This window comes from Pseudophryne corroboree, chromosome 12 (genome assembly GCF_028390025.1).
Source record: "Pseudophryne corroboree isolate aPseCor3 chromosome 12, aPseCor3.hap2, whole genome shotgun sequence".
Classification (NCBI taxonomy): Eukaryota; Metazoa; Chordata; class Amphibia; order Anura; family Myobatrachidae; genus Pseudophryne; species Pseudophryne corroboree.
In genome coordinates, this window is record NC_086455.1 from 130,986,662 (window position 1) to 131,009,952 (window position 23,291).

General features: G+C 48.0%; 2 protein-coding genes across 4 annotated transcripts in view; one reads left to right on the forward strand and one right to left on the reverse strand.

Annotated features, from left to right (window-relative positions):
- Positions 1 to 5,144, reverse strand: part of RYR3 (ryanodine receptor 3) — a 1,295,770-nt gene extending 1,290,626 nt beyond the window's left edge. Inside the window, 1 exon segment of the mRNA XM_063948019.1 lies at positions 5,027 to 5,144. The gene's annotated coding sequence lies outside the window, so the exon portion shown is untranslated.
- Positions 5,145 to 5,415: 271 nt separating this feature from the next.
- The window catches only part of FMN1 (formin 1), a 517,710-nt gene continuing 499,834 nt past the window's right edge, over positions 5,416 to 23,291 (forward strand). The window contains exon 1 of one of the 3 annotated variants that reach the window (XM_063948028.1): positions 5,416 to 5,653. The gene's annotated coding sequence lies outside the window, so the exon portion shown is untranslated. The remainder of the gene's footprint in view (positions 5,654 to 23,291) is intronic. The other 2 variants (XM_063948025.1, XM_063948026.1) reach the window with 2 other exon arrangements.

Consider the following 23,291-nt stretch of genomic DNA (forward strand, 5'->3'; position numbering starts at 1 on the left):
CGTTGTCCATCCTTACTAGTATTTTGGGTAGAATTTTAATTAGAATCCATATGGTAGGAATTTAACACATAGATTTCCATATACCATACAGTATAGAATTTACAGATGTGCCCACTTACATCTAACCTCCCTGCACATTAAACAGCCGTTCTAGTCACATCATGCCTCGGGAGCACCGAGCATCTTAACGTTTGACATTTTCCATGAAAATTTGCAAAACGATGAACAAGCAGCTTATGCTGATTAAAATATGTGGCATGCCTAATTTCTGTGTGCTACCCTGGCTGTAGCTGCATATGAAATGGTACATTACAGTACTTTCCTAGAAATTACGGTAATGTGCCATTTTGTATGGATACAGCCGAGGTCGCACAAAGAACATAGGCATGCTGCAAATCATTTTAATCAGCAGAGCCTGCTCATGCGTCCTATTCACATATTGATGCAAATAAGACGCATTTTCGGCAAAGAAAAGACGTCCAACGCTAACAGAGCTGCACGGAACCTGTCAGCTCACTCACGCCAGGCATCTTCCACTACGTGGAGCACTGAGGAAAGTTACGTGGGGCACTGAGGAAAGATGTATGAGGACACATCTGTAGAAGCAGTGTCCCCCGGAAATTAAAATAAAACATTGGCGGGCAGGTATCTCTTACTGAGCTCTTAGTAATAGGACTTCAGGTGTGCTTGGGGGGATACTATTACTCCACACACTGGGTGGAATTCAATTGTTTGAAAAGACGATTGGGTGTCTGTTTTTTCCTGTCTATTAGATGGGAAAAAACAGACACCCAACTGACTTTTCAAACAATTGAATACCCCCCACTGTGTTAGTCTAGTCAGACATGCTGTGGGTCTGATTCTGAGTTGGCGTAGCCAAGTCATTTGGTCGTTGCATGTGTATGATTTTATGCAAATGCCACTACAAAGCCGATTTATTAATTTATTTGTGTTAATTAGTGTCCTCCCGGTCAGGAATGCATTTGCTGACCGGGAGGACATTCAACGCACTTCAGCTCCCCGGCTCCGCCCTCCTGTGTGTCTTCAACCAATTGTTTTCTATTGCGGCATGATGTGATGACATCACTCCGCACTAACCCGCCCGGCTACCACAGCTCTGAGTCTCTGAGGTGGAGCCGTCCTCAGGGCCTTCCTCCACTGAATCTGACTGAAGCCTCGCAGCCTCCGTCTGCCAGTCCGCCTGCTAACGCTCGCCCACCCGCTCAAGTGTCTGACACCGGAGCGCGGGCTGCGGCACCGGCAACTGGTTCTGTCTTGGAGCTGCCTGCAGGCCTTGCTTGAATTCCCGTGGCCACCCGCCAATGCCGCCATGGGAATTCAAGCAAGGCCTGCAGGCAGCTCCAAGACAGACCTGTACCAGTAACTACACCAGAAACTTTTATTATTTGCCTCCAGTAACAAAATATTTACCAGGTAAGTAACAATGACTATTACTTGCTAATCCTGTATGGAAAGGCTAGGAGAGAGCAAGCTGCATTGTATTGGGTGCATGGGATATAGGCGTTCTGCAAATTAATTGCTATGGGAGATTGCATTACTGCTCTGGGTATCAAGGGTTAATGTGGCTGCTAATGAGATGTTGTTCTTAGCAATGATGTTTGTGGGCTCTGGTTTTGTGCATTATCCGTGATGATGCAGGGGGAGGTGATGGTGTGCTGAGAGATGTCACAGGGGGTAGGTGATCATGTGCTGAGAGACGACAGGGGGTAGGTGATGGTGTGCTGAGAGATGACACGGGGGGAAGGTCATGGTGTGCTGAGAGATGACATGGGGGGTAGGTGATGGTGTGCTGAGAGATGACATGGGGGGTAGGTGATGGTTTGCTGAGAGACGACATGGGGTAGGTGATGGTGTGCTGAGAGACGACACGGGGTAGGTGATGGTGTGCTGAGACGACACGGGGTAGGTGATGGTGTGCTGAGAGACAACACGGATAGGTGATGGTGTGCTGAGAGACGACAAGGGGTAGGTGATGGTGTGCTGAGAGACGACAAGGGGTAGGTGATGGTGTGCTGAGAGACGACAAGGGGTAGGTGATGGTGTGCTGAGAGACGACACGGGATAGGTGATGGTGTGCTGAGTGACGACACGGGATAGGTGATGGTGTGCTGAGAGACGACATGGGGTAGGTGACGGTGTGCTAAGAGATGACATGGGGGGTAGGTGATGGTGTGCTGAGAGACGACACGGGATAGGTGATGGTGTGCTGAGAGACGACACGGGATAGGTGATGGTGTGCTGAGAGACGACACGGGATAGGTGATGGTGTGCTGAGAGACGACACGGGATAGGTGATGGTGTGCTGAGAGACGACACGGGATAGGTGATGGTGTGCTGAGATACGACACGGGATAGGTGATGGTGTGCTGAGAGACGACATGGGGTAGGTGATGGTGTGCTGAGAGACGACACGGGATAGGTGATGGTGTGCTGAGAGACGACACGGGATAGGTGATGGTGCTGAGAGACGACACGGGATAGGTGATGGTGTGCTGAGAGACGACACGGGATAGGTGATGGTGCTGAGAGACGACACAGGATAGGTGATGGTGCTGAGAGACGACACGGGATAGGTGATGGTGCTGAGAGACGACACGGGATAGGTGATGGTGTGCTGAGAGACGACATGGGGTAGGTGATGGTGTGCTGAGAGACGACATGGGGTAGGTGATGGTGTGCTGAGAGACGACAGGGGGTAGGTGATGGTGTGCTGAGAGACGACATGGGGTAGGTGATGGTGTGCTGAGAGACGACACGCGGTAGGTGATGGTGTGCTGAGAGACGACATGGGGTAGGTGATGGTGTGCTGAGAGATGACACGGGATAGGTGATGGTGTGCTGAGAGATGACACGGGATAGGTGATGGTGTGCTGAGAGACGACACGCGGTAGGTGATGGTGTGCTGAGAGACGACACGCGGTAGGTGATGGTGTGCTGAGAGACGACATGGGGTAGGTGATGGTGTGCTGAGAGATGACACGGGATAGGTGATGGTGTGCTGAGAGATGACACGGGGTAGGTGATGGTGTGCTGAGAGACGACACGGGATAGGTGATGGTGTGCTGAGAGACGACACGGGGTAGGTGATGGTGTGCTGAGAGACGACACGGGGTAGGTGATGGTGTGCTAAGAGATGACATGGGGGGTAGGTGATGGTGTGCTGAGAGACGACATGGGGTAGGTGATGGTGTGCTGAGAGACGACAGGGGGTAGGTGATGGTGTGCTGAGAGACGACATGGGGTAGGTGATGGTGTGCTGAGAGACGACACGCGGTAGGTGATGGTGTGCTGAGAGACGACACGCGGTAGGTGATGGTGTGCTGAGAGACGACACGGGATAGGTGATGGTGTGCTGAGAGACGACACGCGGTAGGTGATGGTGTGCTGAGAGACGACATGGGGTAGGTGATGGTGTGCTGAGAGACGACACGGGATAGGTGATGGTGTGCTGAGAGACGACACGGGATAGGTGATGGTGTGCTGAGAGACGACACGGGATAGGTGATGGTGTGCTGAGAGACGACATGGGGTAGGTGATGGTGTGCTGAGAGACGACACGGGATAGGTGATGGTGTGCTGAGAGACGACATGGGGTAGGTGATGGTGTGCTGAGAGACAACATGGGGTAGGTGATGGTGTGCTGAGAGATGACATGGGGGGTAGGTGATGGTGTGCTGAGAGACGACACGGGATAGGTGATGGTGTGCTGAGAGACGACATGGGGTAGGTGATGGTGTGCTAAGAGATGACATGGGGGGTAGGTGATGGTGTGCTGAGAGACGACATGGGGTAGGTGATGGTGTGCTGAGAGACGACACGGGGTAGGTGATGGTGTGCTGAGAGACGACACGGGATAGGTGATGGTGTGCTGAGAGACGACACGGGATAGGTGATGGTGTGCTGAGAGACGACATGGGGTAGGTGATGGTGTGCTGAGAGACGACATGGGGTAGGTGATGGTGTGCTGAGAGACGACATGGGGTAGGTGATGGTGTGCTGAGAGACGACACGGGATAGGTGATGATGTGCTGAGAGACAACATAAGGGGGAGATGATGGGGTGGCTGAGAGATGCAGGGGGCAAGATGTGAGTCTTGTTGAACCGCTGTTGGATGATGCTGACCTTATTAATTTTCCTACACAAACAGGCATCTTCCGGACGAATACAGACTGAAGACGCCGTCTGCCTTAGAGGATACATTTCTCCAGAGGTTCCACATTAAAATCAACCATAATACAGGTAAGGTGAATTTGGAATTGAAAAGAATGTTCCCAGTGTGATGAGAAACAGGTGGCATGTCATGTTGACACGCCCCAATTTCAGTGACCATACCCATTTTCCCGGCACGTGAACATGATTAGCTTTACAGGTCTTTGTGGGAGTGTGGGGTCCAACTGGGACCACCCATTACCAAATGTCTAGTTTCGCTACTGCTGCTGTCACACTCCATGCAGCGGCGCCAGCAGCACAAAGCCCCCTCCTCTCCCCCTCAGCGCTGGCAGCACAAAGAAGACTCCTCTCCCCCTCCCCTACCCGAAGTGACAATGAAGTGGCAGGAGAAGATCCAAAGGGGGCGGGGCTAGTCAGGACTAAGGGGCGAGGCTAGACAGGACCAGGCTGCAGCAGAAGCTGCTCAAACCTATGGTAGATGTGTGCATCCATGGCTATTGGCTCAAGAACACAGCAACAATTGAATAGCTCCATCAGCCGCCCAAAACTAATAGTAGCATTAACAATAAATGTACTCCCCACCCCAATGTGTCTAAAAAGCCACCTCTCCGCACATTCCTAATATACTGTGCTTCTCAGCTGCGCATACGCAGTGTAATCATGCATGCTACACACGTTTTAGAGTATTTTTGTTATTTTTTTTGCGGTAGCACACAAAAAAATTCACTGAACATTGGGGGCTGCGTGTGAGGTGCGACTATGGATGAGGCCCTGTATGTCCTACACACTCTATGCAGTTACACACATCCCTATGCTGTATATGGTGTCCTCATACCCTCCTGCGCTGTGGGCAGTGATGCGATGCGCCCGAGTGCTGGAGATGCGTTACATGCGCGTCGTACTCCGTTTTACCTCAGCAGCTTCTTCCCCCTTCCCGCGTTTTTATACCCTTCTTAAGATGTCTGTGCAGGCCCCGCCTCCGGCTGTGCTGATTGGATGGCGACGTTCCCGTAATCACCGGTCTGCAGGAGAGTGAGGTAACAGTGAACGCACACCCTCCAACATGACCCGCCCCACTAGGTACAAAATGCTCTGTTTCTGGACTTCCCTCTTAATTTATGATTTCCATCACCTGTGCTGAACTAGTTACATGATAAGAAAGCTGTTTCTTCACAGGTGATGGCAATAATAAATTAAGAGGAAAGTCCAGAAACAGAGCATTTTGTACCTAGTGGGGCGGGTCATGTTGGAGGGTATGTGAACGCAACATCATCATCACACACGGGGAGATAGGAGGAGCGGAGGCTGCAGCCCGGCCGGCGGCGAGTATGGTGCGTGTCACACACAGCAACAGGGGTAACGCGAGCGCGCCTCTGAGCTAAGCATGGAGGAGTCGTTATAAACCAGACATTGGCGCTATCAGGTGCAGGACCGGAGCCCTGAGCGGCAGGAACGGACACAGGTAGCTTGGGGACTAGTTCTGGACACCGTTCAGTGGAATTAGCCGGCATCCGTATAGCAGTAGAGGACGTAGCTGGGATCATGGAGGGGGGTGACCCGGGCTGCAGGGAGCACCACTTGAATGGGCAATTCCATAGGCAGGTGAAGAGCAAGATGAAGGGATTGGAGGTAGCTGCACAGCCCGGAATGGCGAGCTCTACCCCGGCTATCCCAGCACTGTGCACTCACTGACAGCAGCTACACCAGGGCGATACACTGCTGCCACACACCGTAACACACATCATCAGTGCTATACACTGCTGCCACACACTGTAACACACACATCATCAGTGCTATACACTGCTGCCACACACCGTAACACACATCATCAGTGCTATACACTGCTGCCACACACTGTAACACACACATTATCAGTGCTATACACTGCTGCCACACACCGTAACACCATACTATACACTGCTGCCACACACCGTAACACACATCAGTGCTATACACTGCTTCCACACACCGTAACACCATACTATACACTGCTGCCACACACCGTAACACACATCAGTGCTATACACTGCTTCCACACACCGTAACACCATACTATACACTGCTGCCACACACAGTAACACACAGCAGTGCTATACACTGCTTCCACATACCGTAACACACACCATCAGGGCTATACACTGCTGCCACACACCGTAACACACACATCATCAGGGCTATACACTGCTGCCACACACCGTAACACACACATCATCAGGTCTATACACTGCTGCCACACACCGTAACACACACATCAGGTCTATACACTGCTGCCACACACCGTAACACACACATCATCAGGTCTATACACTACTGCCACACACCGTAACACACACATCATCAGGTCTATACAGTGCTGCCACACACCGTAACACACACATCATCAGGTCTATACACTGCTGCCACACACAGTAACACACATCAGTGCTATACACTGCTGCCACACACCGTAACACCCACATCATCAGGGCGATACACTGCTGCCACACACCGTAACACACATCAGTGCTATACAGTGCTGCCACACATCATCAGGTCCCTCTGTTGCTTGCATTGTGAGTTTTGTTTTATGAACAATTATAGTGTATCTATCTATCTATCGCTGCAATGCTGGTGATAAGTAATATATATAAAACTATTCTGCACTAGTGGATCTGATAGAAGATCGTCATTTTCCTCTGGAACATTGGATACATACATTCTAATGTCACATTCAAGGCAATGAGCAATATCATGTACTACATACAGTAGGGTGGTTGCTGATTGCTTTGCAGTAAAAATTAGATTATCTACTTTACTATAGGATTCCTGTTGAATCTCTGTTTGGAGTGGCTTTCAGGAGCTGTTTTAAATAATACATACATTAAATAAATAAATAGTGTGTGCTGTGTGTTTCGCACATAATCTGAGATTGTTTACTCAGCAATGTGCTGCTGCAGGTCTCTAATATTTATCTTGTACATTATCATGCACGCACTAGCAGTATTTATATATTTGTCAAGGGGCCCAGCCCATGCACTCACTAATGGTTAGGCAAACCAATGTAGTGGCGGGCCCTTTATGCCCCAGTCCGACACTGCCTAGAAATGTCAGCATATCCTTTGCTTGTGCAGCTGACTATAGATGGTTTGGTGTATCTTGAGGAAAACTAGTGAACTTCTGCTTTATTCCAATCTAGCTGTGAATGTGTCAGGACATATGCATATTTCAGTGCTAAAAGCATATATGCTGACACTGGGCCTGATTCATGGTTGTTTGCTAATAATGCTGCTACAGATGCGATTTTGACTCAGAAGATGTGTGAAAATATGCTAATGTCACAGCCGCCCGGAATTGTATAGAGACGCTCACTGCAGCGTTCGCAGCTGCGTACAGATCTGCAGCATCAACGCAGATTCGGGAAACATTGATTCCCTAAGTGAGTCTATGGTCACTCATGCTGCTTTCACATCGCAAAACCTGCTTTTTAAACGGGTCTGAGCAGTTAAACCCCCTTCACATCGCATGTTGTAACCAGTATATTACCATTTCATTACCGTTTTGGTACCTTTCACACTGAACCCGTTTCACCCATACAAAACAGTGGTTGTCATTTTAAATGTTTATTTCCTGCTTCTGCCTGGTGACATCACACATGGGGGTCAATTCTATTCGGCAACTAAAGAATAGCGCCGGGAATTAGCTCCCGACGCTATTCAATTCAGCTAAAGTTAAGTCGGCGATGTCCCGTTCTCGCCGACTTAACAGGTAGTTTTGTCGGGAGAACGGGCATTCTCCGACTTAACTACCCGGCGCGAGGCTGATTCCCGACAGAATCAGCCTTGCGCCGTCCGCGAGGCAGCACTTTTGTCGGGTTTATTCTCTCATCCCCCAGGGATGAGAGAAGAATTCCCGACAATTGCGGGCAACTAGTAGCAGAATTGAATAGCGTCGGGAGCTAATTCCCGGCGCTATTCTTTAGTTGCCGAATAGAATTGACCCCATGGAGACAGCCTATCACCTTCTGGGGCTTGCAAATACCGTTTCAGACCCTTTCACACTGCACAATTAAACTGGTCTGAAACGGGTAGGACCCTGCTTTTTTACCGTTTCAAAATACCGGTATTTTGTAAACGGTAAATTGAAGGTGACCCTTTCACATCGCAGCTCGAACCGTTTAGGAAGCCAGTAAAAACGGCAAATTACCGGGTACAAGCTGCGGTGTGAAAGGGGTAATAGAATGGTTGCCGGATATGTGATTCCTGGGTACACTAAGGGGCCCTACTCACTGGCCGACCCACCGCCGAGCTGCCCGACGGCGGATACGGCCGACGAGCGACCCGGCGGCGGGGGGGCAGTGACGGGGGGAGTGAAGTTTCTTCACTCCCCCCGTCACGCGGCTGCATTGAAGTGCAGGCAAATATGGACGAGATCGTCCATATTGGCCTGCATGCACCACCGACGGGAGACCAGCGATGAACGAGCGCGGGGCCGCGCATCGTTCATCGCTGGAGTCTCCACACTGAAAGATATGAACGAGTTCTCGTTCATTTATGAACGAGATCGTTCATATCTTTCAAAAAATCGGCCAGTGTGTAGGGCCCATTAGTCAGTCCAGTTTGGCTGTCACTCTATTAGCTACTACACAACAGCTGCTTCCTGTTAATCACTTGCGAATTCAACCTTAATTGCAATTCGGTCACCGTGCATGTGAATGACGCATGTGTAGACCGCAATAATCGCTCATTTGTGTGAACATTGGATTAGCATGCTATTATGAGCCGAGCCTGCTGTGTCTGTTCTAGCTGGATTTGTATTATGTCTTGTATATTTACTGCTGAACATTTCATTGTAGCTGTGCAGGGATTTTTCTTGTTGATTGCCTAGGATTAGAGTGAACTTGAACCAGTCTTTTATTGCCCTGTTTTATAGCTTTGCCTTATGAGGGAGTTTGCATCATAAAGAAGGGCCTACTAGTATCTGTCCTGTTGTCATTTATGTGGTTCGTTAGGTCTGGCACTGTCCCCTTTTGTGCTAGATGTGAACTGTATTTGTCAGGCTGGCATTAATGCGTTTGCTCTTCGACTGCACTCACATATTTTCTGCTTCATTATCCATGTCTATCCAGCCTCCTCTGTAAGTCCTTTGAAAGGATGAATGAGATTAACCTTTTAAACTTCTGAGCCCAATGGTGACTCCTGAGGCGCTATCCCTACTAGGGTATGAAGTAATGGGAGCTACCGGCCTGGGATCAAGGAGAAACACTTGTGCTTCCTTTCTCTCCTGCAGACAGACGTCTGATAAGTCTTCTTGGCTTTTATCTTAAGGGCCCTACACACGCTGGCCGATAACAGTGAACGATATGAACGTTCTCGTTCATATCGTTCAGTGTGTAGGCACCAATGATGAACTATGTGCGGCCCCGCGCTCGTTCATCGTTGGTGCTGGGTCGCTTATGCATGCAAGCCAATATGTACAATCTCGCCCATATTAGCATGCACTGCTATGGAGCCAGGTGACGGGGGGAGTGAAGAGACTTCACTCTCCCCGTCAACCCCCCCCCCCCTCCTGCCGGGTCGCCCATCAGCCGTATCTGCCGTTGGGCAGCACAGCGGAGGGTTGCCGAATGTGTAGGGGGCATTATCCTTTCTCTATCGTCCTAGTGGATGCTGGGGTTCCTGAAAGGACCATGGGGAATAGCGGCTCCGCAGGAGACAGGGCACAAAAAGTAAAGCTTTAGGATCAGGTGGTGTGCACTGGCTCCTCCCCCTATGACCCTCCTCCAAGCCTCAGTTAGATTTTTGTGCCCGGCCGAGAAGGGTGCAATCTAGGTGGCTCTCCTAAAGAGCTGCTTAGAAAAGTTTAGCTTAGGTTTTTTATTTTACAGTGAGTCCTGCTGGCAGCAGGATCACTGCAACGAGGGACTTAGGGGAGAAGAAGTGAACTCACCTGCGTGCAGGATGGATTGGCTTCTTTGGCTACTGGACATTAGCTCCAGAGGGACGATCACAGGTACAGCCTGGATGGTCACCGGAGCCTCGCCGCCGGCCCCCTTGCAGATGCTGAAACGAGAAGAGGTCCAGAATCGGCGGCAGAAGACTCCTCAGTCTTCTTAAGGTAGCGCACAGCACTGCAGCTGTGCGCCATTTCCTCTCAGCACACTTCACACGGCAGTCACTGAGGGTGCAGGGCGCTGGGAGGGGGGCGCCCTGGGAGGCAAATGTAAACCTATTTTTGGCAAAAAATACCTCACATATAGCCTCCGGGGGCTATATGGAGATATTTAACCCCTGCCAGAATCCGTTAAAGAGCGGGAGACGAGGCCGCCGAAAAAGGGGCGGGGCCTATCTCCTCAGCACACAGCGCCATTTTCCCTCACAGAAAGGCTGGAGGGAAGGCTCCCAGGCTCTCCCCTGCACTGCACTACAGAAACAGGGTTAAAACAGAGAGGGGGGGCACTAATTTGGCGTTAGAAATATATAAAAAAGATGCTATAAGGGAAAACACTTATATAAGGTTGTCCCTATATAATTATAGCGTTTTTTGGTGTGTGCTGGCAAACTCTCCCTCTGTCTCTCCAAAGGGCTAGTGGGTCCTGTCCTCTATCAGAGCATTCCCTGTGTGTGTGCTGTGTGTCGGTACGTGTGTGTCGACATGTATGAGGACGATGTTGGTGAGCAGGCGGAGCAATTGCCTGTAATGGTGATGTCACTCTCTAGGGAGTCGACACCGGAATGGATGGCTTATTTAGGGAATTACGTGATAATGTCAACACGCTGCAAGGTCGGTTGACGACATGAGACGGCCGACAAACAATTAGTACCGGTCCAGACGTCTCAAAAACACCGTCAGGGGTTTTAAAAACGCCCGTTTACTTTAGTCGGTCGACACAGACACGGACACTGAATCCAGTGTCGACGGTGAATAAACAAACGTATTCCTTATTAGGGCCACACGTTAAGGGCAATGAAGGAGGTGTTACATATTTCTGATACTACAAGTACCACAAAGGAGGGTATTATGTGGGATGTGAAAAAACTACCGTAGTTTTTCCTGAATCAGATAAATTAAATGAAGTGTGTGATGATGCGTGGGTTCCCCCCGATAGAAAATTATTGGCGGTATACCCTTTCCCGCCAGAAGTTAGGGCGCGTTGGGAAACACCCCTTAGGGTGGATATGGCGCTCACACGCTTATCAAAACAAGTGGCGGTACCGTCTATAGATAGGGCCGTCCTCAAGGAGCCAGCTGACAGGAGGCTGGAAAATATCATAAAAAGTATATACACACATACTGGTGTTATACTGCGACCAGCGATCGCCTCAGCCTGGATGTGCAGAGCTGGGGTGGCTTGGTCGGATTCCCTGACTAAAAATATTGATACCCTTGACAGGGACAGTATTTTATTGACTATAGAGCATTTAAGATTCCAAACGGCACAAAGGTGTATTGCCGTATAAAGGAAGAGGAGTTATTTGGGGTCGGTCCATCGGACCTGGTGGCCACGGCAACTGCTGGAAAATCCACCGTTTTTACCCTAAGTCACATCTCTGCAGAAAAAGACACCGTCTTTTCAGCCTCAGTCCTTTCGTCCCTATAAGAGTCATATCTGCCCAGGGATAGAGGAAAGGGAAGAAGACTGCAGCAGGCAGCCCATTCCCAGGAACAGAAGCATTCCACCGCTTCTGACAAGCTCTCAGCATGACGCTGAGACCGTACAGGACCCCTGGATCCTACAAGTAGTATCCCAGGGGTACAGATTGGAATGTCGAGACGTTTCCCCTTCGCAGGCTCCTGAAGTCTGCTTTACCAAGGTCTCCCTCCGACAAGGAGGCAGTATGGGAAACAATTCACAAGCTGTATTCCCAGCAGGTGATAATTAAATTACCCCTCCTACAACAAGAAAAGGGGTATTATTCCACACTATATTGTGGTACTGAAGCCAGAAGGCTAGGTGAGACCTATTCTAAATCTAAAAAAATTTGAACACTTACAAAGGTTCAAATCAAGATGGAGTCACTCAGAGCAGTGATAACGAACCAGGAAGAAGGGGACTATATGGTGTCCCGAGACATCAGGGATGCTTACCTCCATGTCCCAAATTTGCCCTTCTCACTAAGGGTACCTCAGGTTCGTGGTACAGAACTGTCACTATCAGTTTCAGACGCTGCCGTTTGGATTGTCCACGGCACCCCGGGTCTTTACCAAGGTAATGGCCGAAATGATGATTCTTCTTCGAAGAAAAGGCGTATTAATTATCCCTTACTTTGACGATCTCCTGATAAGGGCAAAGTCCAGGGAACAGTTGGAGGTCGGAGTAGCACTATCTCGGATACTGCTACAACAGCACGGGTGGATTCTAAATATTCCAAAATCGCAGCTGATCCCGACGACAAGTCTCCTGTGCTTAGGGATGATTCTGGACACAGTCCAGAAAAAGGTTTTTCTCCCGGAAGAGAAAGCCAGGGAGTTATCCGAGCTAGTCAGGAACCTCCTAAAATCAGTGCATCATTGCACAAGGGTCCTGGTAAAAATGGTGACTTCCTACGAAGCAATTCCATTCGGCAGATTTCACGCAAGAACTTTTCAGTGGGATCTGCTGGACAAATGGTCCGGATCGCATCTTCAGATGCATCAGCGGATAACCCTATATCCAAGGACAAGGGTGTCTCTCCTGTGGTGGTTACAGAGTGCTCATCTTCTAGAGGGCCGCAGATTCGGCATTCAGGATTGGATGCTGGTGACCATGGAGGCCAGCCCGAGAGGCTGGGGAGCAGTCACACAAGGAAAAAAATTTCCAGGGAGTGTGATCAAGTCTGGAGACTTTTCTCCACATATATATATACTGGAGCTAAGGCTAAATTTATAATGCTCTAAGCTTAGCAAGACCTCTGCTTCAAGGTCAGCCGGTATTGATCCAGTGGGAAAAACATCACGGCAGTCGCCCACGTAAATAGACAGGGCGGCACAAGAAGCAGGAGGGCAATGGCAAAAACTGCAAGGACTTTTCGCTGGGCGGAAAATCATGTGATAGCACTGTCAGCAGTGTTTCATTCCGGGAATGGAAACTGGGAAGCAGACTTCCTCAGCAGGCACGACCTCCACCCGGCAGAGTGGAAACTTCATCGGGAAGTTTTCCACATGATTGTAAACCGTTGGGAAATACCAAAGGTGGACATGATGGCGTCCCGTCTGAACAAAAAACGGGACAGGTATTGCGCCAGGTTAAGAGACCCTCAGGCAATAGCTGTGGACGTTCTGGTAACACCGTGGGTGTACCAGTCGGTGTATGTGTTCCATCCTCTGCTTATCATACCTAAGGTACTGAGAATTATAAGACGTAGAGGAGTAAGAACTATACTCATGGCTCCGGATTGGCCAAGAAGGACTTGGTACCCGGAACTTCAAGAGATGCTCACAGAGGACTTATGGCCTCTGCCGCTAAGAAGGGACTTGTTTCAGCAATTACCATGTCTGTTCCAAGACTTACCGCAGCTGCGTTTGACGGCATGGCGGTGGAACGCCGGATCCTAAGGGAAAAAGGCATTCCGGAAGAGGACATTCCTACCCTGGTCAAAGCCAGAAAGGAAGTGACCGCACAACATTATCACCACATGTGGAAAAAATATGTTGCGTGGTGCGAGGCCAGAAAGGCCCCACGAAGAAATTTCAACTCGGTCGATTCCTGCATTTCCTGCAAACAGGAGTGTCTATGGGCCTCAAATTGGGGTCCATTAAGGTTCAAATTTCGGCCCTGTCGATTTTTCTTCCAGAAAGAATTGGGTTCAGTTCCTGAAGTCCAGAAGTTTGTCAAGGGAGTATTGCATATACAACCCCCTTTTGTGCCTCCAGTGGCACTGTGGGATCTCAACGTAGTTCTGGGATTCCTCAAATCACATTGGTTTAAAACCAGTCAAATCTGTGGATTTGAAGCATCTCACATGAAAAGTGATCATGCTCTTGGACCTGGCCTGGACCAGGCGAGTGTCAAATTGGTGGTTTTTTTTCTCAAAAAAGCCCATATCTGTTTGTCCATTTGGACAGGGCAGAGCTGCGGACTCGTCCCCAGTTCTCTCCCTAAGGTGGTGTCAGTGTTTCACCTGAACCAGCTTATTGTGGTGCCTTGCACCTACTAGGGACTTGGAGGACTCCAAGTTGCTAGATGTTGTCAGGGCCCTGAAAATATAGGTTCCAGGACGGCTGGAGTCAGGAAAACTGACTTGCTGTTATCCTGTATGCACCCAACAAACTGGGTGCTCTTGCTTCTAAGCAGACTATTGCTAGTTGGATGTGTAATACAATTCAGCTTGCACATTTTGTGGCAGGCCTGCCACAGCCAAAATATGTAAATGCCCATTCCACAAGGAAGGTGGGCTCATCTTGTGCGGCTGCCCGAGGGGTCTCGGCTTTACAACTTTGCCGAGCGGCTATTTAGTCAGGGGCAAACACGTTTGTGAAATCCTACAAATTTGATACCCTGGCTAAGGAGGACCTGGAGTTCTCTCATTCGGTGCTGCAGAGTCATCCGCACTCTCCCGCCCGTTTGGGAGCTTTGGTATAATCCCCATGGTCCTTTCAGGAACCCCAGCATCCACTAGGACGATAGAGAAAATAAGAATTTACTTACCGATAATTCTATTTCTCGGAGTCCGTAGTGGATGCTGGGCGCCCATCCCAAGTGCGGATTATCTGCAATACTTGTACATAGTTACAAAAATCGGGTTATTATTGTTGTGAGCCATCTTTTCAGAGGCTCCGCTGTTATCATACTGTTAACTGGGTTCAGATCACAGGTTGTACAGTGTGATTGGTGTGGCTGGTATGAGTCTTACCCGGGATTCAAAATCCTTCCTTATTGTGTACGCTCGTCCGGGCACAGTATCCTAACTGAGGCTTGGAGGAGGGTCATAGGGGGAGGAGCCAGTGCACACCACCTGATCCTAAAGCTTTACTTTTTGTGCCCTGTCTCCTGCGGAGCCGCTATTCCCCATGGTCCTTTCAGGAACCCCAGCATCCACTACGGACTCCGAGAAATAGAATTATCGGTAAGTAAATTCTTATTTTTACATTTGTACTTTTTGATATTTTTTATTTAATGTATTTAAAAAAACAAACATTATCTCGCTCAAAAGCCTGTTAATTACAGAGCTAATAATATGCCTCCCATTACTGATGTGGTTCTGCTTCATTAAATTTACCAAACATGCTACCTGTCTCTTCCTGTAGATTACCTTAGTATCATCCTTTTGGAGTCTGTAAAAATTATTCTCTAACTTTATTTCTTTCCTTCCACAACAAGTTTTGGCCATCTACCATTTCAGTAACGGTCCTGTTTATATAAGTGAGGGGATCCTTTTTAGTGTTCACTCTAGTATTTGTTGTGGTTCACTCTAGTATTTGTTGTGCAGAGTTGATGTACAGTACGTGCGCATCTTAAAAGGCGTTGTGGCCCCATAGGCTTCACTATTAGGGGCGGTGCTGCCCCCTTCAGCGTGACATGGGGGCATGCCCATCCGTCATCGCCATTAATGGTGGTTTGCTAAGTACATACGGAGGTGCTGGAGCTTCCCCAAGGTCTTCCTTTAGCCGTGCGCATACGCACAACATCTGTTCACACAGCGGAAGCATAGCGGCAGGCTGTTATAGCTGGGTGCTGCTAAAGGGGCAGGGAGCATTTTGGCCTTTAAAAATCAAGCAGGGTGCTGCTGCTAAAACAGCCTAGCATGAAGACTACCATTTTGCAGGATCTAGGGCAGAGGTTCCCAAACGCGGTCCTCGAGGCAACCCAACGGTCCTGGTTTTAAATCTATCCATGCTTGGCCACAGGTGACTTAAATTAGCACCTAAGTAAATTTGATTTAACCATCTGTGCTGAGCCATGGCTATACCTAAATCCTGGACTGTTGAGGTGCCTTGAGGACCGCGTTTGGGAACCTCTGATCTAGGGCTTTCCCTTATTTTACTATAATAACCTGCGGTGGCAATTGCCATGTATTATCGGTGCAGAGAGGGCATAATTCATGTGTGTGTATGCAAATGCAATTGTGAGTTTCTAGTCTACGGAACTGCTAGTGTTAGCAAGTGAAGCTGCCGTCCAGGAATGAAAAGAGATGCCTACTGGAGCCATCGCAAATCATTTGTCATTTGCAGTTGAGTACACGTTCCCAACCTTTACTCAAAAACCAGGATCATTGAGGCTAAGGGCTGGTCTATGGTTACACAGACTGGACACAGCAGTAGCGACTCAGACGGCATGTGTTTGCACGTACAAGCTCGAAGCCATCAGCAGATACAGTGCATCTGGAAAGTATTCACAGCGCTTCACTTTTACCACATCTTGTTATGTTACAGCCTTATTCCAAAATGGAATAAATTAATTTTTCCCCCCCTCAAAATTCCTCACACAATACCCCATAATGACAAAGTGTAAAGTTTTTTTTTTTTTATATTTGTGCAAATGTATTAAAAATTTAAAAAACTAAGACATCACATGTACATAAGTATTCACAGCCTTTGCCATGAAGCTCAGAATTGAGCTCAGGTGCATCCTGTTTCCGCTGATCATCCTTGAGATGTTCCTACAGCTTAATTGGAGTCCACCTGTGGTAAATTCAGTTGATTGGACATGATTTGGAAAGGCGCACACCTGTTTATATAAGGTCCCACACTTGACAGTGCATGACTGAGCAAAAACCAACCATGAAGTCAAAGAAATTGTCTGTAGAACTCTGAGACAGGATTGTCTCGAAGCACAAATCTGGGGAAGGGTACAGAAAAATATCTGCTGCTTTGAGAGTCCCAGTGAGCACATTGGCCTCCTTGATCCATAAATGGAAGACGTTCGAAACCACCAGGACTCTTCTTAGAGCTAGCCGGCTGTCTAAACTGAGCGATTGGGGGAGAAGGGCCCTAGTCAGGGAGGTGACCAAGAATCCGATGGTCACTATGTCAGAGCTACGGCATGAGCCAGGAGCACCTTTGTGATCTATGAGACAATCCATAGTGGTACAAATCTACATGGTACCCACTGTCCTTTTTTCTTTGTACTTTTCTTGATTTTTCTTTATTGTATGTATTTATGCACCAGGTCAATGCACTGTCATTATACCACTTGTGTTGCAAATTAAATGTTTTAATTCCAAAAAAATAGAGTATATCTCGAATTGGGTTAATTTGATTTCAACTAACAAGGTTCAGCGCACAGAGTTAATCAGTCAACCATTTGTCCAAATAGTGCTTTTTACTTTTAGATTGATTAATCGTGCTGCAAGTTCTTTTGTTTTCTAGCGCAAAACTTACAACCCACTTCTTTTAAAGACTGTTCATCTTTCAGCGGGACAACGACCCTAAGCACACAGCCAAGATATCAAAGGAGTGGCTTCAGGACAACTCTGTGAATGTCCTTGAGTGTCCAAGACTGGAGAGATATGAAAATAGCTGTACACCGACGCTTCCCATCCAACCTGATGGAGCTTGAGAGGTATTGCAAAGAGGAATGTGTGAAACTGCCCAAAGATAGGTGTGCCAAGCTTGTGGCATCATATTCAAAAAGACTTGAGGCTGTAATTGCTGCCAAAGGTGCATCAACAAGTATTGCAGGAGCCGGACCATCTTAGTCTTACTAAGTTTTTGAGTGATCATGTCTGAACAGCGTCTTATGTGCTCATAAAGAGTCGCTCCAACAACTCTCTACTGGGCCACGACAACGCTTACCTGTGAGTACAGTGCTGTTTCGGCGGGCGTCTGTCGGATATACTAGCAGGTCCTGCAGACGTTACCAGGCTGTGGCCGGAGCACGGAGAGAAATTAAGGTATCGATTCTGCGCTCTCCCTCCCGTTCTGGGAGCTTTGGTACATCCCCATGGTACTAATGTGGACTCCAGCATCTTCTAGGACGTAAGACAAAATAGCTTTTCAATTGCCTACCGGTAAATCATTTTCTTGTAGTCCGTAGAGGATGCTGGGCTCTCGCCCAGCGCTTGGTGATCCTGCAGTGGTTGCTTAGTTCAGTACTGCTTAGTACTGTTTTGTTACTTGGTTAAGTAATATTGTGGGTCATTCCAAGTTGATCGCTCGCTAGCAGTTTTTGCAGCCGTGCAAACGCATTGTCGCCGCCCACTGCGGAGTGTATGTTCTCTTTGCAGAAGTGCGAACGCTTGTGCAGCAGAGCGCCTGCAAAATCTTTTTGTGCAAAACAAGACCAGCCCTGTAGTTACTCTTCGTGTGCATTGATTCTAACGACGGAGGGCCGGCTTTTGATGTCACACACCTTCCCAGCGAACGCCCAGCCACGCCTGCATTTTTTTCTGCCACTCCTGCGTTTTTCTAAGCACTCTCTGAAAACGGTCAGTTCACACCCAGAAACGCCCACTTCATGTTAATCTTCCTGCGTTCGGCCGTGCGACAGGAACGTTCGTTAGACCCTATGCAAACCCACGATGCTCATTGTGCCTGTACGACGCGCCTGCGCATTGCGGTGCATGCGTAGAAATACAGATTTTTAGCCGGATAGCTGTGAACGGCAGCTAGCGATCAACTTGGAATGACCCCCATTGTTCAGTCGTTGCTGGTTAGCTTGGTTTGCCTTGTATGTGTGAGCTGGTGTGAATCTCGCCACTATCTGTGTAATATCCTTCTCTAGAAGTTGTCTGTCTCCTCGGGCACAGTTTCTAGACTGAGTCTGGTAGGAGGGGCATAGACGGAGGAGCCAGCCCACACTCTCTCAAACTCTTCAAGTGCCAGTGGCTCCTAGTGGACCCGTCTATACCCCATGGTACTAATGTGGACCCCAGCATCCTCTACGGACTACGAGAAAAGGATTTACTGGTAGTAATTAAAATCCTATTTGATGTCATTCTTTGGTACAGGGTGTGCTAATTTAAATCACATGATTTTTGTTTTGGTTGGTTTTTTAAAATCACATTTCCCCCCCGATGCTGTACATGTGTGGAAAGAATTAGAGGATAGGTTGAAGGAATTAAATCTGGACACACCTGGCATGAAGAAATTTTTGGACCGCTATAATAAAGCATTTTTTTCTTGCTTCCTTGATGAACTCGCTTACTGTGGTAGTTGTTTAACTGCTGAAGAGAAGGTAGAAGCTCTTAAGTTTGTCAAAGAAAAATATCCGCATTCAAATACCCTTCTATCAACACTTGTCAAGTTCCAAGCAAAAGCAACTTCTTTTAATGATCTCTTGTATGACCACGATGTTGTGTGAACAGTGACACCAATAGATTGGAAAATGCACATTGGTTCAGAAACTGTAGCTGGTAATGAAAATATCAGGGTAGCAGTTGCTAACAAGCTGCAGCATCTTCAGCTTCAGGTGAAAGAATATTTTCCACATTTAGGGCCGGATGTAATGCAGTGCGAGACGGCCAGAGCTCCGAGATTCCGGCTGAACTTGTATGGTTTTTTTTAAAGCCGTAAACATTTCCAAGTCAAATCCAGGTTGGTTTTATCTTGTAAATGATTGAGACTTTAAAAAAAAAAAAAAAAAAGTAGTAGTTCTGCCGGAGTCTCGGAGCATCGGCCGTCTCGCACTGCATTACATCCGGCCCATAGTTTGGTGCAGTCAAAGCTGAGAAACCACTTGGGTACTGACAAAGCTGCAAAACTTGTGTTTTTTTTTTTTTTTTTAAATGAAAGCCGTGATGGTCGCGATGTTCCCGATCAATGTTTTGATGTTGTAAAAAAATAAATACACACAAAAAAAAAAAAAATATATATATTTATTTGTTTTTTTTTAAACTAAAAACATTTGGTATAAGGTTAAATTCATGCTCTTCACCTAATTCACTCATAACTCCCCCAACTATTTCTGAGCGGTTTTTGGCTAAATAAATAGTTAAGGGGTTCAAAAAACCTAATGCGTGGTCTTATTCAGATTTACAAATCAGGCAATGCAAAGGCCAACTGTTGTAACTTTTATCATTGCTGTTTCGTTTTTGCAGCTTGTGATTTGTGTGTAGTTTGCCTTGTCGTGCCATGATTCATGGCGACACTGTCAAGTCACTTAAATTATATTAAAGTTGCAGTATTTTTAAAGAACTTTGTATTGTCTTTTACTTGGTTTATTTTATCATCTTTATAAAAATCCAATTTAAATAATTTTTATTGTTTTTTTTTTAATCAGGATTTTTTTCACACCCTGCTTCAGTGTATAGAACTAAATTTTTGCTATTTCTCTATCGTCCTTGTGGATGCTGGGGTTCCTGAAAGGACCATGGGGGGGGATAGCGGCTCCGCAGGAGACAGGGCACAAAAAGTAAAGCTTTCCGATCAGGTGGTGTGCACTGGCTCCTCCCCCTATGACCCTCCTCCAGACTCCAGTTAGATTTTTGTGCCCGGCCGAGAAGGGTGCAATCTAGGTGGCTCTCCTAAAGAGCTGCTTAGAGAAAGTTTAGCTTAGGTTTTTTATTTTACAGTGAGTCCTGCTGGCAACAGGATCACTGCAACGAGGGACTTAGGGGAGAAGGAGTGAACTCACCTGCGTGCAGGATGGATTGGCTTCTTGGCTACTGGACATCAGCTCCAGAGGGACGATCACAGGTACAGCCTGGATGGTCACCGGAGCCGCGCCGCCGGCCCCCTTGCAGATGCTGAAGTAAGAAGAGGTCCAGAATCGGCGGCTGAAGACTCCTGCAGTCTTCTAAAGGTAGCGCACAGCACTGCAGCTGTGCGCCATTTTCCTCTCAGCACACTTCACACGGCAGTCACTGAGGGTGCAGGGCGCTGGGAGGGGGGCGCCCTGGGAGGCAAATGAAAACCTTTTTTGGCGAAAAATACCTCACATATAGCCCCCAGAGGCTATATGGAGATATTTAACCCCTGCCAAGATTCACTAAATAGCGGGAGACGAGCCCGCCGAAAAAGGGGCGGGGCCTATCTCCTCAGCACACAGCGCCATTTTCTCTCACAGAAAGCCTGGAGAGAAGGCTCCCAGGCTCTCCCCTGCACTGCACTACAGAAACAGGGTTAAAACAGAGAGGGGGGGCACTGATTTTGGCGATATTGAGATATATATAAAGATGCTATAAGGGAAAACACTTATATAAGGTTGTCCCTATATAATTATAGCGTTTTGGTGTGTGCTGGCAAACTCTCCCTCTGTCTCCCCAAAGGGCTAGTGTGGGTCCTGTCCTCTGTCAGAGCATTCCCGGTGTGTGTGCTGTGTGTCGGTACGTGTGTGTCGACATGTATGAGGACGATGTTGGTGAGGAGGCGGAGAAATTGCCTGTAATGGTGATGTCACTCTCTAGGGAGTCGACACCGGAATGGATGGCTTATTTAGGGAATTACGTGAGAATGTCAACACGCTGCAAGGTCGGTTGACGACGTGAGACGGCCGACAAACTATTAGTACCGGTCCAGGCGTCTCAGAAACACCGTCAGGGGCGTTAAAAACGCCCATTTACCTCAGTCGGTCGACACAGACACAGACACGGACACTGAATCCAGTGTCGACGGTGAATAAACAAACGTATTTCTCATTAGGGCCACACGTTAAGGGCAATGAAGGAGGTGTTGCATATTTCTGATACTACAAGTACCACAAAAAAGGGTATTATGTGGGAGTGAAAAAACTACCTGTAGTTTTTCCTGAATCAGATAAAATAAAATGAAGTGTGTGATGATGCGTGGGGTTACCCCGATAGCAAATATTGGCGTTATACCCTTTCCCGCCAGAAATTAGGGCGCGTTGGGAAACACCCCTTAGGGTGATAAGGCGCTCACACGCTTATCAAGTGGCGTTACCGTCTCCAGATACGGCCGCCCTCAAGGAGCCAGCTGATAGGAAGCTGGAAAGATATCCTAAAAAGTATATACACACATACGGTGGTTATACTGCGACCAGCGATCGCCATCAGCCTGGAGATGCAGTGCTGGGTTGGCTTGGTCGGATTCCCTGACTGAAAATATTTTATTCATATAGAGCATTTAATAGGATGCATTCTATATATATGTACGTGAGATGCACAGAGGGATATTTGCTCTCTGGCATCAAGATAAGTACGTTGTCCATATCACCCAGAAGATGTCATGGACACGACAGTGGTCAGGTGATACAGATCCCATACGGCACATGGAAGTATTGCCGTATAAAGGGAAGGAGTTAGTTGGGGTCGGTCCATCGGACCTTGGGACCACGGCAACAGCTGGGAAATCCAACCTTTTTACCCCAAGTTACATCTCAGCTGAAAAAGACACCGTCTTTTCAGCCTCAATCCTTCCTTTCCCATGAGGGCATGCAGGCAAAAGGCCAGTCATATCTGCCCAGACATAGAGGTAAGGGAAGTAGACTGCAGCAGGCAGCCCCTTCCCAGGAAAAGAAGCCCTCCACCGTGTCTGCCAAGTCCTCAGCATGACGCTGGGGCCATGCAAGCGGACTCAAGGTGGGGGGGTAGTCTCAAGAGTCTCAGCGCGCAGTGGGATCACTCGCAGGTTGACCCCTAGATAGTACAAGTATTATCCCAGGGGTACAGATTGGAGAGTCGAGACATCTTCTCCTCGCAGGTTTCTGAAGTCTGCTTTACCAACGGCTCCCTCCGACAGGGAGGCAGCATTGGAAACAATTCACAAGCTGTATATCCAGCAGGTGATAAATCAAAGTACCCCTCCTACAACAAGGAAAAGGGTATTATTTTTCCACACTATATTGTGGTACTGACGCCAGACGGCTTGGTGAGACATAGTCTAAACTGAAATCTTTGAACACTTACATAAAAGGTTCAAATCGAGATGGAGTCACTCAGAGCAGTGATAGCGAACCGGAAAAAAGGGGACTATATGGTGTCCCTGGACATCAAGGATTACCTCCATGTCCAAATTTGCCCTTCTCAACAAGGGTACCTCTGGTTCGTGGTACAGAACTGTCAATATCAGTTTCAGACGATGCCGTTTGAATTATCCACGGCACCCCGGGCCTTTTACCAAGGTAATGGCCGAAAAGATGTTTCTTCAAAGAAAAAAGGCATCTAAATTATCCCTTACTTGGACGATATCCTGAAAAGGGCAAGTTCCAGAGAACAGTTGGAGGTCGGAAGAGCACTATCTAAAGTAGTTCTACGACAGCACGACTGGATTCTAAATATTCCAAGAATCGCAGCTGTTTTCCGACG